This window comes from Ambystoma mexicanum, chromosome 3q, assembly GCF_040938575.1.
Source record: "Ambystoma mexicanum isolate Mex_15411 chromosome 3q, UKY_AmexF1_1, whole genome shotgun sequence".
In the NCBI taxonomy this organism is placed as follows: domain Eukaryota; kingdom Metazoa; phylum Chordata; class Amphibia; order Caudata; family Ambystomatidae; genus Ambystoma; species Ambystoma mexicanum.
The window spans coordinates 120,658,070-120,671,419 of NC_090926.1; positions in this window are offsets into that span (position 1 = coordinate 120,658,070).

A 13,350-nucleotide genomic window follows, 5' to 3' on the forward strand; every position below is an offset into this window, starting at 1 on the left:
GTCATAGTTCTTCACTGCATACTGATGTCAGAGGTGTTGAGGCATAATCTGGTGTAAGTAGGTGGAACAATTATGTGACCAACAAGACCGAATTTGTCATAGTAGTTGCTATATTCTGATGTGTGTGTGTGGCCGTGCTTGCAGTCAGTGTCCACCAGAGCGGTGCATTTATATACATACATATATACATACAATCAGAGCCACCAATCATGAAGCCTTGCCCAAGCGGTACCTCCAGTTGTCACTGCCACATCCCATCAGACATCTCGCAGAACATCCAACAGCACCCGCACAGCAGCGCATCCCCTCTGCCCCTCACTGCTCTGTTTCCCTTCAAAGGATCTGCATCACAGGATCCTGTTTGGTTGATATCAGATTTTACCTGCCACATTCATCGGACTGCCACAATCCCACAGGTATCAAAGATGGCTCATCTGACCATGTTCAGGGTAATATTAGTTGAGGGGGGCCCAGAGCTCTACCGTGATCAGCCAACTTGGACAGTGTCACCTGGTGTTTCAAAACTTTTGTTATTTTACCTTATACAGGTTGATGTTAGGCTGGTATGATGAATCTACACAATAAACATTTTAATCTATGCATAGTTTTCCTAACCTTAAGAAAGCGAGTTTCTCAAGCAAAGGTTCCAGTACTGCACATTTACCTACAATTCTAGAACTCTGATATTTATTTATAATCACTGTTAACCTCTTCATCCCCACTGCAAAATGAAGATGCTGTAGAACCTCTCCCACAATTGTTATTACTATAGGTGAGCATGCCATATGTTTTCATTTTCCCTCTTCTCTGGGTAGGTTAGCCTGATCCCTGCCCAACTGAAGGACTTAAATACAAAAAAGGGACTTCAGCATTTCATTGTTGCTTTACTCCCATCATACCCCTGATTTTATCCAAAGTGCTTACCAGACAAAAATTGCAGGAAAGGAAAATGCAATGTGGGGAGGCTTATGAGTTTGACACACTGCATACACCAAAGTATTATTTGGACACTTTCATCACGAGTTGGGCGCTAACCCCGGCGGTAACACCGCCGGGGCTATTAGCTCTACCGCAAAACCCCCCCCAGTGCTATTAGCGCCGGATCATGGGTTTGGCGGAACGGTAACTCCCCATTCTCCATTGGGCCCATTCGGGAATTTCCAAATCCCCATTGGGCCCAATGTGGAATGTTCGGCGTTATTACCGCCGATGTTATTACCGCAGGCGGTAATAGCCTGAAAATCGGCAAAGTTGCAGCAGATTTGCCCCCAGCTCAGAGCTGGGGGTAAATCCCTCAAGTCCGTGATTTGGCAGACCATTAAAAGCAGCGATAATAGCGTTACCGCCACATTTAAGGGTTACCATCAAACTCTTGATGAGGCAGTTTGTGTATCCCACGATTGCTGTCATACATTCTATACCAACACATTTCAGATGTATTCCTGACTAGCACAAAAAGAGTGCCTCCAAAGACCCTCAAAAGTGCCTGTAAACCTGCATGATGGGCCTTTCAAATGCTTGTGAGGATGAGGCTAAACAGACTCAAGTTGAAGACATTCACTGAGGAGGGGCTGATTCACAAATACTTTTTCAATGGGATTGCATCATTGTAAAACGATTTTGTAAATCAGGCCCAGAGACCTGGGACTTGATTCAGGGAGAGTTTTCCAATTGGGGTGAGCCATTATAAAATGCTTCTGTGAATCAGGGCCTGGGTGGTTGGAGTGAAAAAAAAGGGTGAGTTACTGAGATCGGGAGATGGAGCCAAGGAAAGACACTGAATGCTGTGAAGTGAGACTGATGGGGGAAAGGCAGGATGAGGGAGTGAGAGACTCAGGCATGCATGAAAAAGCCATGAGGGAGTATGAGGTACGTAAGCTTGGGTGCAACCAACTGGGCTGAACATACATGCAGACACAAACTGACAGAGAGAGTGGGGGACAGAGACTGAGACAGAAAAGGATTGAAGCAAAGGGGCAGGGAATGATCAGGATAATGATTCATGTTGATGTATTGGGGAAGGTGTGCTCTCTGGTGGATATGTGATGCTCATATTCTGTGATAAAATATGTTTTTAGGATGCTGATTATCTTGGATAGCCATGGTTTTTCAAAAGCATTTAGTTTTGTTAGGGCAATTCATGACAATATGTGAAATGTTTGATATTTGGACTCTTCAAGGTGATTTGGGGGGCACTGAAGTGCTGATGCATGGGAAATGTCATCCTTAGTTCTGACATTCTGTAAAAATGTGTACTGCTGTATGGCTCTTTCAAGATGCACCTTTCAACTCACCTTTTCCAAAAAATCTTTTGGAAACTGCCCACAATACCCCTCCCTCTCAACTGCAATTCTTTTTGAAGCTGCAACTATTCTGGCCAGAAAACGGTGCTCTAAAACTGCATGTGTCCAAACATTGGGGCTCATTATAAGACTGGTGCTATACGTTAAAAGTGTCGCTAACTGTGTTACTGCCACTTTTACCTGTTCTGCCAAATTAGGAGACAACGATAATACCGTCGATGGAATTAGCACTGACGGATTTTACATTGGCGGTATTACCGCCGAAATCACTAAACAGTTTTATGGCTGTATTGCAAGTTGGAAAATGGCAGTAATACTGCCAAAATCACAGTGTATTAACCTCCACATAAAAGCTGGATGCGACGTGCATGTGACATTAGTAAGAATGGCATGGTTGGTATTGGGCCAATGAGTGCGGCTACCACTGGGTGGAGGTAGTGCCTGCTGCAGATGTACATGGTGCGTGCACGTACACGTTGCTTGATAGCCTGCAAAGGTGGCTTGTTGTTGTGTGTGTGGTGGGGCTTCTCTTGCCAACATGGTCAATATTAGCATACATGGGTACTTCTCGTGTTTCCATGTGTTGGCATGCACATTTCACCAACCGTGAATGTGCATTTCTACATTTCCACACCTTCCCTAGCACAGGCGTGTACTCATTGTGCATTTAATGTGATTGCCATGTGTTTGCCCATTCCCTTGCCCATTGTGCTCATCTATGCTGGGGGACGCATGCTGTTGGCCACTGCATTCACATATGTGTGGGGTCTGATAGACTTACCGCCATTGATTTGCCTTCCTGATCTGGCCTCTGCGCTCTCGACACCCTTCACGCCCTCCATATGGAGGATGGAGCCGGCCTTCTCCTCCCACGGCAAAGGGGTGATGGTTTCCACAGTGTCATCTCGTCTGGCAATACTATACCTCCTGTGGCGTGAAATGAGGCTCTGGACCCTGGACTTTAAATAGTTCCCGCCCTTGCAGCAGTCCTCTGCAGCATGTGCAACAGTGCCTACCGCCGTCACCCTATCCATGATGGTCAACCAAATTGCTGCCTTCTTCAAAGCAGAGGTCCTCAGAGTGCTTTACAACCTCACCTGCCAGGGAATTTGGCTCTGTTTATGTGAATCTGGGCTTCCTTAGCCTGAGGTCTGGGAGGCGTGCCTTTCCTTTTTCCTGAAACATGTTGAATCTGAGTGTTTCCTGCCTGGATGGCCATCAGGAAATGGGAGATTCTGAGTGGAATGAGTTTTTATAGATGGCCACCATTGTGCTTCCCGTTCTGACGGTAATACCGGATGTGGTGGCAGTAACAGTAATACCATTGTATTTGGACATTATTACCACCCAATGACAATTGTCAGCGGTAATACCTGTGGGTGGTGTGCATGCCCGTCAGGTCATGATATGGTGGTAATTCTGCCGGTCATTGCGGCAGTAAGGATGATACTACTGGAGCAAAATTGCTGCCGTATTACCACCAAACTCGTGATGAGCCTCATTGTATGCAAAACACACCTGCAAACCCACCTCGACTATTGTTTCTTTCTGGTGTATGCCTTTATGCTTCATTTTGGACCCACATGTGTTTGAAAATCCAGAAATTTCTAAAAGAATTGCAGAGACATTTGATATTATACTATAAATATATCAAGAGTTAACATAATAGGAGGAAACCATATTATGTTAAGGCAAAAAGCTAAACAATACTATTAAGGGGCCGATTAATGGAACAAACGTGCGCCGAGAATCCATGCGCAAGCAGGCGCAAGGGAGCGCAAGCGTGAGAAACGCAGCGCACGCGTGCGATTCAAGGAAGACGCTGCGCGTGTTTCCCGCTGTCCATGTGCCCAATCCAGCCATGGCGCACGCAGGCATACACGGCGTGCGCTACGCGCACATCAAAAGCACACATAGCGCGGCGCACACAACCAAAGTGGGCGGAATAGTGGGCGTAACACGCGGAATGGGGAACAACGCGTGAAAAAGAAGGCGTAACTGGGGAAGTACTGCAGGGAACTACACGGAACGCGCACGCGAACAACCCGTATACATGGATCCGAATTCGGGAAACCCGCACACGGCAAAAGACGCACACAGGCGTCAATGCGTCCGCCACACGAAGGCTGGCGGAAGCGTCCCTGCGCACAGTACAAAAGTGCGCGCAAACAACAAACATGTATATACAGCTACGATGAATGCCCCATTTGTCGCAGCACTGATCGTGGGACACCGCAGGAGGAGGAGAATAGCCAGGGCACGCATTTCCGCACCACGGACAAGCCTTTTTGGGAGGCCTGACGACCAGGTCTATGGCAGGTATAGGTTTCCACCCCACATCATCCTAGACCTGGTCAGGGAGTGGGAAGATGACCTTACATCCCCCACCCTTTGCTCCTAAGCATTGAGCCCTTTGGAGAAGGTGCTCAATGTCCTGCATTTTTTGGCCACTGGGTCATTTCAGCGGACTACTGCCATAGTGGGGGGGGGGTCTCACAGGCCACGCAGTCACGCTGCCTACACCAGGTACTGGCAATCATGACAGCGCGCCCCTCAGTCCACAGGCACATATACATGCCCAGAACACCCGCAGAAAGGCAGGCCGTTGTCCTGGATTGTTTCAGGGTGGCACACTTCCCCAAAGTGCTCGGTGCCATAGATTGCACCCATGTGGCCCTACGTCCACCTAGGGCCACTGAGCACATCTACCGAAACCGCAAGCACTGGCATTCCATCAATGTACAGGTGGTATGCGATGCAAAGGGAATAATCACCTCTGTCTATGCAAACTACCCTGGCTCCACCCATGACAGTTTCATATACAGAATGTCCGCCCTGAGCCGGGCCCTGGAAGCTGGGCAGCATGGCGACACATGGCTCCTAGGTGAGTACAAATGCCCTTGCACATGCATGCAAGTCACACACAGACAAATACCCAAACCCTAATAATCTCAACTATTATCCCCTCCCCAGGGGACAGTGCCTACCCTCTGAGCAACCACATGATGACGCCAATCCGGAACCCCACCACACCACCCCAGGTAAGATACAACGCCGCCCATATTGCAACCAGGGCCATAGTGGAGCGCACATTCGGAGTGCTCAAGTCACGTTTCCGCTCCCTTGACCGCTCTGGCGGGCAACTACTCTATGCACCACGAGTAGTGTGCAGGATCATTGTGGCAGCATGTGTCGTGCACAATGTTGCAACACGGCAGGGCGTCCCGGTGGACATGGTGGTGCCTCCACATCCCCAACCACAGGCGCTGCCCATGGGAGGGGATAGGGCACATGGCGAGGAAGCTCGGACCCAGCTTGTGGCCACATTTTTCACCTAAACTCCCACCCCTGCGGAGTACACACAGGCCTGGCACATACCAGGTGACAATCAATGATGACAAAGAGACAGTCAACTGTCACAACCCTACCACCCTGAGATAGTTGCCATGGAAGTGCCACATCGTCTGCATCCCTAGCTACTTAAACACAAGCTATCCTGTGTGACCAAAAGGCACACATATGACATATGACATGATATGACCTATACACAAGTATTTCAAGGTGCGATGAGGCAGGGAGGGGGGAACAAGGGAAGACAGACAACGGTACAGCTAGGCCAGGTTTCATTCAGATTGTGCAAGTACAGGGGTAGGGGGAAGGGAAAAGTGCAAGGGGGATGGGGGGGGGAGTGCAGTACAGGGGAAGTAGACCAGGTCAGCTGGTGGCAACTGCAAAGGTAAGTGCAGACAAGTGCTGGGAAGGGGGGCTGTAGGGATAGAGAGACAGTACCGCAGTGCAGGGGTTGCCAGGCAGCCAGTGCAAGTGGAGAGTGGCTGGGCCAGGGACCAAGGTCAGTGAGAGTGGCCCAGTTGCAGATCCAGTGCAGTTCCAGTGAAGAATTCCGCAAGGGAGAGGCAGAGAGAAAGCAGAAGCAAAGAGGAAGGTCTTGAGGTGCTTCCCGAACAGGAGATGGTTCCCCTCAAGTTCAAGTGAGGCAGGAAGGCTGTTCCAGAGGGAGGGCCTTGCCGCGGAGAGAGATCTACCCCCAGCTAGTTGCTCTGAGAAGCGGATGACCCTGACATGCAAGGTGTGCATCACACACACCTGCAAAACAGGCCATGGCCATCACTGTTATGTCACTCAAACCCTCCCAAACCACAACATGACATGGCAAGCAATACCCATACACCAACACAGCAACAATAAGGTACACATTGCCATGTCCAAAATGTACAGTGGCATCAGACAATGATGCCTGACCAGGAATCAAATGAAATGATAGACCAACAACCTCCCACCCAAAATAAGTAATTTCCAAATGCATTACAAGAGTTGTAGACGTAACATAACAATGAATGCCTGTCTACATGCACATTGTGCATTGCAAAATCAACACTGCAGCTTCTGTGTGCTGTGTCCTACTCATGCAACACACTGCTCAGCGCACAGCACAGTGAACAGCCATTGTGTGTGATGCACACCCTGAGCATCACATCTAAGCGACAGACCACATCAAAAAGCAAATTAGGCATGTACAGGATCCATAATTGGTCACAGAACATGTGCTGCAGGGACACAGTGGCCACCAGAAGGCAAACAGTGTACACGTGGATATGCAAGGGTGGGACTACATGTAGTGCATCAGAGTGCAAGTGTGTGGGTCTGCAAGGACATGCACTCAACATATACATGTGCACTCAAGTGACCATCAGTGTTCTCTACACGTCACATGTGAACATTCACCATGTGTACACCCCAGCATGTCAAACCACAACTATCCCCTCGCACCTGAAAGGTAAACACAACACATGAACAGGCATTGATCAGCAGAACACAACATGTACAAAGGATACCATCATTACAATGTCAGAGTTCCCATCACACTGCAGGGCAAGGAAGCTATCAACAACAACCCCCCCCCCTCACAAATGACCATGACCCACTGAACAACTGCACCTGGGTTATGGAGCCTTCAACCCTCAATTCCACCTGGCCACAGGATCACCTTTACCCTTCGTCACCATCTCCCACCTTGTGTGTAAAAAGGTGCCTGCACCCTCAGAATCCACACTCATTTCCAAAATCACAAAATCCAAGGCATAAAATCGAACCCGAACACCCTCCAGTAGATGACTTGACGTAGCAGTACCTCACAAAGGCCAAGTACTACCACAATGATGCAACAACCAAGGTAGCACAGTAAAACAATGTCACAACAGGATGTGAACCATGTGTGGTACTTAACATAGGATGATGCACCATGAACGGATGTGTATTGTCACAGGTCCCGTGTACAGGCGCGGGAGTGTCACGAAACAACCACCCCCACCGTGTCCCGGGTGCCTGCAAGGTCAAACTCACACAGGCCCCTGAGACCCTGGTGGGGAAGGAGGTTCATGGATATGCAGTCGGGACAGGTGTTGGCACACTGAATAACTGGAATGAGTGGCAGGAGAGGGGAGGAGGAATGACACATGAAAGTAGGGAATGCACGAAAATGTACAACCTGCATGAACACATACACAATCCAAACAAACTTGGACATCATTGTCATGGCCTTCTGTAGTCCAGACTTAGGAGTGGTACGAACCAACCACCCCCTCTAGGGTTTTGGCGCCTGCAAGTTCGGGGTTTACACAGGGATCCGCAACCCCAGCGAGGAAAGAGGGTTAGGGAACGTTGCTTGGATAGGTACGGGAAGCAGGAACACCGGGTAGAGGGTACAGGGTTCAAAATTGCATAGGATTCCGGGTGATAAGGGGGACAAAAACATACCAAATTGAATCACACATACATCCATGCATTAGTGCACCCCCCAGCAAGCCTATGCAGAGCAGGTTGAAAGAAAAACAACAAGACACTTAGCTCTGGTTTTGAGTGCTGGCCTCCTGCCTGCGCACTCTCAGGTCCGGTTACAGGAGCACTGCAATGCTGCAAAGAGAGCCACAGTCAACAACCTGTACGTGCCAATGACACAAAAACACACCACCAAACATGCCCCAAAGCAACAAACTACTCTACAAACAGACTATCTGGTGTAGATGCTTCATACCCATATATAACATTACCCCTGTGACGGGTCATACACAGTCAATGCAGTAAGTCAGCCGCCGGTGGGTGCGTGGCAAATGGAACACCAATGTGTCACAATTCACACAACATGCAATGTTCCCTGGGTAAGCAGACAGACCCATATAGCAAGCCATGACTTCAGAGCAAGTTGCGTACCACCATGACCGAAACAAAGTTGGCAGTGCATGTATCAAAATGTACATGGAAATGAAATGCACTGCACACGAGTATGTCCCTTGCTGTATGTCCCTGTGAGCTGCCCCTTTCCATGTCTCGGAAGGCTACATGGTTGATACAAGTGCCTCAATGGACCTTGGTGTACCGGAGGGTATGTGCCACTGCCCCTGCAGGTGTCCCAGACAACCTTACAATCAACAGCCATCAGTCCACCAACACATCTGAGCTGCATTGTGTGCTTCAACACCAATATTCGTCCAAGCTCACTGTCAGTGCTGTAACTAAACCTGCATGTGCAACTCGCCTGGTGCAAGCTTTGCTGTGTTGTGGCCCCCCTGTGCTGCTCATCTTGCCTGGAGTTCCTTGGAACACGTCAGCAGTTCTAGGATGTAGGTCTGAAATCCCTGTGCCTCTGCTTGTGCACACATGTGCATGTGGGCACCAACAAACTTGTCCAGAATTCAGACGTCCAATGGGCCATGTCTGCTGGCAAAGGTGCTCTGGAGGCTCATCCCCCTGCAGAAAGGGCATGAAACACATGATTAATGCTTCAAAGTCATCTGTGTGTGTCTCTTCAGGCATCCCATTACTTGACCATGTCGGAGAGTCACATCATAAATCACACCATCAGTCGTCTTTCACATCCAAAGTGTGGAACACTATCTACAGCATGAATTGCAACAAGCACGTGTACAGTAAAGATAAGAAACATACTACACAATGCATAGCAATGAATGTACACATTAATCATGAAACACCCCATCTAGCAAAAGCTGAACAGTGGACAATAACACCAAAATCATCCCCACTAGGGGTGTAAACACAAGTCACACAGCACCAGACATGCCACAGATATGACAGTCCAAAGCCCTTGTGTAAATGTTTGTGACACCGAACCATCCTTGCGAGCTCATGGATAAGGGAGGCAGGAGTGGCATATGTGAGTCAAGGACCCCAAGCAGCAAACACATACACAAGACAAGCCTGAGGGGCCCAGCTGGAACAGAGAGTGGATGCCTTCAAAAGCCACAAAGCACCGCACCGTCACATGAAAGCACAATATAACTATATAAATATAATTTTAAACTATATTAACTATTAACTAATTACACTAACTATGGAAAACCTACATTACCTAATTAAACTAACTATCAAACAGAAACTTAACTAACTAAACTAAACGAAAAATCAAAAATGGCCACATACGACCCGGGGGGGAGGGGAGGCAACCAGGAGGGGGGAGGTACAGGGTGCTGCTCAACATCCACATGCGATGATGCTGAGCCAAAAAAAAACCCTCCATGGGCTCAACGCCTGCACAGCCCGACCTATGTGGGAGATAGATGGTCGTCCGAGTCTGGCTCATCCTGGAAAGGAGGACGTGGCACAGTAGCCTGACCACGCCTAGCCGCAGCTTGCCCCTCGTCGGCAGCAAGTCTGCCGGACGGGTGAGCCTGGTTCTGTGTGGCGATGTGACGTAGGTCTGCATGCAGAACCTCACGTGATACACGTGCTTCCTCTTGCAAGGTAGCACGTGTAACACGGAGTTCCTCCTGCAAGGCCTGGCTGGACAACCGCTGCACCTCCCGGCAAGCCTGTAGCTCAGCTGAGATGGTACGCTCAAGCTGTGCAAACCTCTCCTCTGCCTGCTGCCTCTGGGACATCATAAGGACACCCAGAGTGGATCTGAGGGAAGCATACTCCTTGCTCAGGGCATCCATGTGCGCCTCTGCGTGAGCAGCAATTGCTTGACGCAGAGACGACATTTCAGCCTGGCGTGCCCTGTCTGAGGCCGCCATGCCCAGCCTGAGCGAGCGAGCCGTGGACCGTGCCGCCTGCTGCTGGAGAAGCACCTGCCTAGCAGGGGGGAGCACAGATCGGGCCACACGCTCCATGCGCTCAGCGATGTTCTCCATTGCTGCCCCCTGCCGTCCTGAATTGGCAGTCATGTCTTGCTCCCACTCAGTATACTGCAGTTGCGCGCAGCGGCCGTGTTGCCGGGCTTGACCCCTGCGGGACCCAAGGACCGGGGGTCCTCGCTGTGTTGGTACCGCCCACGGCTGCACGACTACATGCCCCCGTCGACGTGATGTCCCAGGCACATCAGTGACTGGTGTGGAGGGTGACCCTGCGTCCTGATCCGCCACGGGCGGAGGAACCAAGACTGACTGATCCCTCAGTGCAGGTGTCGCAGACAGAGGAGTGTCCACATCAGAATCACTCACCCCTGACACATGGACTTGATGCTCATCCAACTCAACATGGACGTCAGAGTCGTCATCAAGGCTGGACTCATAGGCAGCTAGAGACAAGATGGACTGTAGCACTTCGGGGTTTTTGTGGCCTACCACCCCACGACCCCCACTAGTGCCGGGTTGATGTAGTGGTAACAACCCTGTGTCTGGCATGACAACACCATCCTCCGCCTCCATTGCGTCATCACCTGAAAAATAGAGAGAAAAAAGGTCACTACACATGTCAGAAGCACACAACACACACACACACTGACAGCAAACGCATCAGGCAGACATGTGACACACAACATATAACCTCCCATGCATGCTGGGTCAACTTTGAATTGCTTCTGTGATCAGACCTGTTGAAAGGTGGCAGTTTCCATGGAAGTGGGTCTGTGCAGTGCAGAAAATGTGTATGCCACTCACTACCTACATGTACAAGGACTCCATGGTGTGTGCCAGGAAATGTGAAGGCAGTGCAATGTCAAATTCAGACATCACGTGCATTGTGCATTCAATGTGTACCATATCTAGAAGCCAAGCACCCCTCCACCCCAGTACCAAAGCAGGGATGCCTAGCATGGTATCAAAAGGCTGACAATACACCTGTGTATTGAAAGGCAGTGTTGACTGGCATCAACAGCTGAATGTGATTCAAGTGACACCACTGAAAATGATGCTGAGACAGTAAGCAGGACACATGATGAAAACTCTGGATGCCGCCCATGTGTGAAGAAGACACAACAACAGTTGGACAGAGTCATTGGCCATTGAACAGGCTGAGGCCTGTGAGCCACACAGATTGTCAGACCCTAAACATGTGTGCAACGCAGGACTGAGCCACAGTTGACATGGGAAGGCTGATGAGATGGCAGGCAATGTATGTAACCAAGGACTTGTATTACAGTGATCATCCAGTCAAGGACACATAGGGGCATGCGTGCAATGCACATGGAGCATGAATGGGCACTCATGTCCCTGCGGGACATCTGACCTATGCACAGTACAAGTGAGATACCCTGCATCAAGTACTAAGGCTGTACCACACGGCATATGTTTGGCAGATTCTACGCTGGAAGTTAGCATCTACACAGGACGCATGAACAAGAAAGTACACATTGGCAAGATTGAAGAACACCAGTGCAAAGGTGGAACTGGGGTGCAGAGTGGCGGAGGAGGGGGAAGGGAGCATGCCTACATGGAGTCCCTGCATGCAGGCAGAGGAGACATGCATGACGGAAGCATTGCATTACTTACACATCAGAACCATGTACACGTCACATGTAGCGGCAATCATGCACAACACATCCCACAAGTGAAACACACACGTCCTCAACAAACACGCATCAACACTCACTGGACTGGGCATCAAAGTCCAGCATCTCTCCCACTCTTTCGACCAATTCAGGTGGTATGAACTCCGCAACGAGTGCCTCATGCGGAGTGAGCTCTTCCTCCTCTGGTGCAGGCCCACCGCCAGTCACCAGAGTCAAGTTGTAATTAGAGGCACGCTTAACCTTAGTGCTGCGTTTGATGTCATTCCAACGCTTTTTGCACTCTTGCACCGTGCGCACCTCATGGCCGAATTAACTGACATGTTCCGCAACATGCTTCCAGTGGGTGTCACGTTGGGCAGCCGTAGTCTGACTATTGGCACCCACTAGCATGTCACGGCTGTGGCCCCGCACGTAGTCCACGAGGAAGTCCAGTTCCTGCTTACAGAAAGGCTTCTTCCTCGACGTGCAGGAGGTAGTGGCTGTGTGTGGGGTCTCAGCCTGTGCTGCAGGTGCAACCTTCCTCCTCTTGGACTGTGGCGCAAACCCTGGCTGGCTAATGCCGCCCTTACCAGTATGGCCAGTGGGTTCGGTGGATTGAGCCAAGGGAGTGGCAGGTGGAGGTATGACCAAAGGCCTGACTTGTGTCAGTGGCAGCTGGGTGCCCACTAATGGACCCTGCGCAGCAACATAAGCTGTGGCAGGGTCTTTGACCGCAACAGTCCTGGTTGGCAGACTCACAACGGGGGTGCTGTTGGGTGCATCTGCCCCTGCACTTGTCAACACCCGGCTGTTCGGGGCAGCAGATGACATAATTGCCTCAGGGACACGTGTCTTGGTCTGAGCAGCCCGGCATGCCCCTATGGTTTCCCCCCTGGCCTGTTGGAGATCTACCAAGGGCTCTTCAAGTGCCAACGCAGACTGCGCTGGCAGACCCTGAGCCTGGGTGGCGGTGTCCACAGCTGCACCTGCAGCTACCACTACCCTTGGGCCCGTGGCAGTCGATGGAACGGACTGCCGGGGCACACGGGCGCCAGTGCCAGATGCAGAAGCTGCATCCCCCGGAACCACAGGGGGTGGTGGCATGACTGCACCGACACATGGCACAACATTGTGCTCAAGTGGCGCACCCCTGCCTCTTCCCCCTCTGTGGCCGCCCTGGACACCATGGAGTCCCCCTACTCCCTGGTCACCACGGCCACGTCCCTGACCACGTCCGCCACGAGGAGGACGCCCAGCTGAGGCGCCCCTCACCTTTGGTGTCCTCCCAACCATGGCACAGATGTA